General features: G+C 47.9%; 1 non-coding gene across 1 annotated transcript; it reads right to left on the bottom strand.

The window, feature by feature from the left end:
* Positions 1 to 688: 688 nt before the first annotated feature.
* trnae-cuc (transfer RNA glutamic acid (anticodon CUC)) lies at positions 689 to 760 on the bottom strand. Its single transcript has one exon. It is a non-coding gene; the product is annotated as a tRNA-Glu (tRNA).
* Positions 761 to 3750: the final 2990 nt, after the last annotated feature.

The following is a 3750-nucleotide window of genomic DNA, read 5'->3' as shown; positions in this document are numbered from 1 at the left end:
TAGAAGAGGATGGAATAATGTTGTCCTTTGACATCACAGCTCTGTTCACATCCATTCACATCAACGTGGCCAAAGAAAACTGGAGACACTACTCGAAGAACCAAAGACACAAACACAGCACCATCTTCATCAGCAAAGCTAGCACTGTCAACTTGGTGGAAGGGTGCCTTCCCACCCACTTCATATTCAGTAACAAGCCCTACAAACAAATCAACGAAACACCCATGAAACCACCAGTATCAGGATTCCCAGCAGAAGCAATAATGCAGAGACTCGAACAAACAGCCCTTCCAATGATCCAACCCAAACTTTGGGTCCGCTACAGCGATGACACTTTTGTCATCAAAAATGAAACAAATTAGAGGAAACCTGCAACACCATCAACAATATCCTTACGGGCATAAAATTCTCAAAAGAGGAGAACAACAACAAAGTGACATTTCTAGATGTCACAGTAGAGCGAACAGTCAATGGTAAATTCAAAACAGCGTCTACAGGAAAACATCGCACGCAAACCAAGTACTTAACGACAGAAGCAATCATCACTACACATAAAAACACATCTGAATCAGGACACTATTTCAATGAGCCACTGCACACTGCAGCACCCAGGAACTATGAAGATCAATAAATAACTGTACAGCGCATTTAAGAAGAATGGGTGGCAAATCGAGACGCTAAAGATTGCTTCCCTGACCGGGAATCGAACCCGGGCCGCGGCGGTGAGAGCGCCGAATCCTAAACACTAGAACACCAGGGAGACACGGATGCATATTCGTAGCTCTACTGAAAATTGTTTCGCTGTCCAGGAATCGAACCCAGGCTGTGGTAATATGAAGACTTTCACACGTTCATCCACCAATGTAATTTTTTCTACCCATTCTTCCCGATGCGATTTTCACAACATTGGAGAGACTGGAGAGTCAAGTCACATCTCCGGGACACCAGCACCAATCAACCCCATCGCTCTATTGCCCAACATTTGAAACCCCCCTCCCACTATGCCGAGGACATGCAGGTCCTGGGCCGCCTTCACCGCCGCTCCCTCCCCACCCGACGCCTGGAGGAAGGACACCTCATCTTCCGCCTCGGAACACTTCAACCCCACGGCATCAATGTGGACTTCACCAGTTTCCTCATTTCCCCTCCCCCCACCTTACCTCAGTTCCAACCTTCCAGCTCAGCACTGACCTCATGACCTGTCCTACTTGCCAATCTCCCTTCCCACCTATCCGCTAAACCCTCCTCTCTGACCTGTCACCTCAATCCCCACCACCATTCAGCTATTTTACTCTTTGCTACCTTCGCCCCAGCACACCCCCCCCCCCCACACCCAATTTATCTCTCCACCCTGGAGGCGTCCTACCTCTATTCCTGATGAAGGGCTTTTGCCCGAAACGTCGATTTTCCTGCTCCTCGGAAGCTGTCTGACCGGCTGTGCTTTTCCAGCTCCATTCTGATCTAAACTCTGGCTTCCAGCATCTGCAGTCCTCACTTTTGCCGACCCAATAAACCCAGTATGCCGATTTCTCATCAACAAATTGACACAAGCAGACACAGCGTGTGCAGAAACCCTAGCCACGTGACCTTATATTAAATACATCTGTTAAATGATGTCCAGACAACTCAAACCTCTCAGCATCATGGTGGCCCACAAACCTACCAACACACTTGAATAGCGGCTAATGTTCCTGAAATACCCGATACAAACAACCAGCAAACGAATGTTATTTACAAAATACCATATAAGGAAATATATACATGAACTCTGCCGCACAGTTCTCTGTGGCAAGAAATGCTTGGATGAGAAAACGAAGATTTTTTCAACCAAAACGAATCGTCCCTGACTGGGCAGCCATTTACAATCACCCCTGTCAGCCCAGGATGAAAGATACGAAGGGATGAACAGTTTTCTTATTTTCGGAAGATTCACAAATATGAGATTGGGTTTTGATGTTTGTTCCCTTTCCACTCCCAGGAGCCGCAGTGGTTGGGGCGGTGAGTTGGGGAAAGTGAAATGTGCCCGTGAGCAGCGTGTGGGGCTCTTTCAGCTTCCCCTCCTCTGACAGCGCTGTGACGGGACTCTGATGTTCTCAGGGACTCTTACGTTCTCAGGGACTCTTACTGACGCGAGACAGTGAAAAGAGTCTCGTTCCTGCAGATCAGGAATTCAAACCTTATGCCGGCTTCAGGACAATGAGAAAGATTAATTGGGGTGTTTGAAGAAGCTGTGAGCTGCATTTCAAACAGGTAGGTGGAGTCAGATGCGTCATCCATTGCGCCCCTGGTACTGTGCGTACCTGACGCCGCCATGCTGCAGAATTCTGACGTTAACACGGACATGCGCAACAATGGGAATATTCATATGAGGAACAGCCAAAGATAAACACCGTCGCTGCTTCCCTTCCATACTCCCAACTTTGTGAAGCAGTATCTTTCACTGGCAAATAAAATTCATCCTCAGGTGCCTGCTTCATTTCGATCACGACTTCACGCCCCTCACTGTTCTCGTCTCATTTCCAAACACTTGGCTCACAGACTCAAAACCAGCTCTGTGGGTATCTGCTTGTTCCACCCTGACAGGCAGTGGGTTGCAGATTCCCGACAAGTCCCAATATGATTGAATATTTCAACCCCTCCACTGATTTGCATCTTTAAAAAAAACGTGGAGCAATCTCCCTTTCCTTTTGACGACAGTTCTCAACTGTAGTCGGCAGGGTTCACACCTGCGTGGGGAACCTGCAATGGATTTCATGTCCATCGCATTCACCTCTCGGTCCACCAATACAGAACCACACTGACAGCTTCATTTCCCAGGACTCTCTGTCTGTGGAGCTGAGAAAGAGTGAATCATTGCAGAGTTTGTTTGAATCCAATCACTTCACAGGTTTCGAAAGGGTTAAATATCTGCAAATGGCGAGTCTGGGTGTTTCATCCCGAAAGACGAAATGGACGTTCAGTTAGAAACAAAAACAGATATTGCAGGAGCAACTCAGCAGGTCAGGCAGCATCTCTGGAAAGAGAGTCAGAGACGACATTTCAGAACACGTTTTTTCTCATCCAGGTACAGCCAAACCTGCTGACTTTCTCCATAGTTCCTCTTTCTGTCTCGGACTCTCAGCATCCGCAGTCCTTTATGTAAGAAATTCAATCAATTCAGAAACCCCTCTGTGCTTCCGCAGTGGAGAAGATTTCCGTTTGGGAAACATTTTCCTGACGCCGTTAAAAACGCGGACCTTCGTAACCAAGAAAGCGGTAGGAGCGAGAACAACAAACACTCCATTTCTGGGTGGTCTGGAACCAGCAGCCTTTCGGTTAAAAGCCGAACGCGATGACCAATTGCGCCACAGAAACAGGCCCCGGCTGCTCTCGCACCGTCTCCTTGAGGAAGCTACTACTCAATTCATAAATCAACCTGCCCCGCCCAGAATTACCATTGTCTTCTATCAGTTTTACTTTTCCATAATAAAGCCTGGGACATTCATTATGGAGACATGGGGACAGTCTGATCCCACCATCTGCAGGCAAATCCATGTCACGAGGAACTAGCCCTTCTACACCGGGGTCATCGCCCTCCGAGCCTTTTAGTGTATTGCCTCTTCCCGAATTTTCTCATTGGTCCCGGGCCGAGAAGGGGTTTGAATTCCTGATGTGCAGAGAATTCTTTCAATGTCTCAGATCAGTTCATGTCCAGAGAATCTCCCGGCCTCTTAAACAAGGGGACGTGTCTGGACTGTCTCTGCTCAGTCG

Source organism: Chiloscyllium plagiosum, unplaced genomic scaffold (genome assembly GCF_037043375.1).
Source record: "Chiloscyllium plagiosum isolate Xiang-an unplaced genomic scaffold, Cpla_swu_hap1 HiC_scaffold_27, whole genome shotgun sequence".
Taxonomy (NCBI): domain Eukaryota; kingdom Metazoa; phylum Chordata; class Chondrichthyes; order Orectolobiformes; family Hemiscylliidae; genus Chiloscyllium; species Chiloscyllium plagiosum.
The sequence above is the reverse complement of the archived record's forward strand: the minus strand, read 5'-3'. Positions and strand labels throughout refer to the sequence as shown.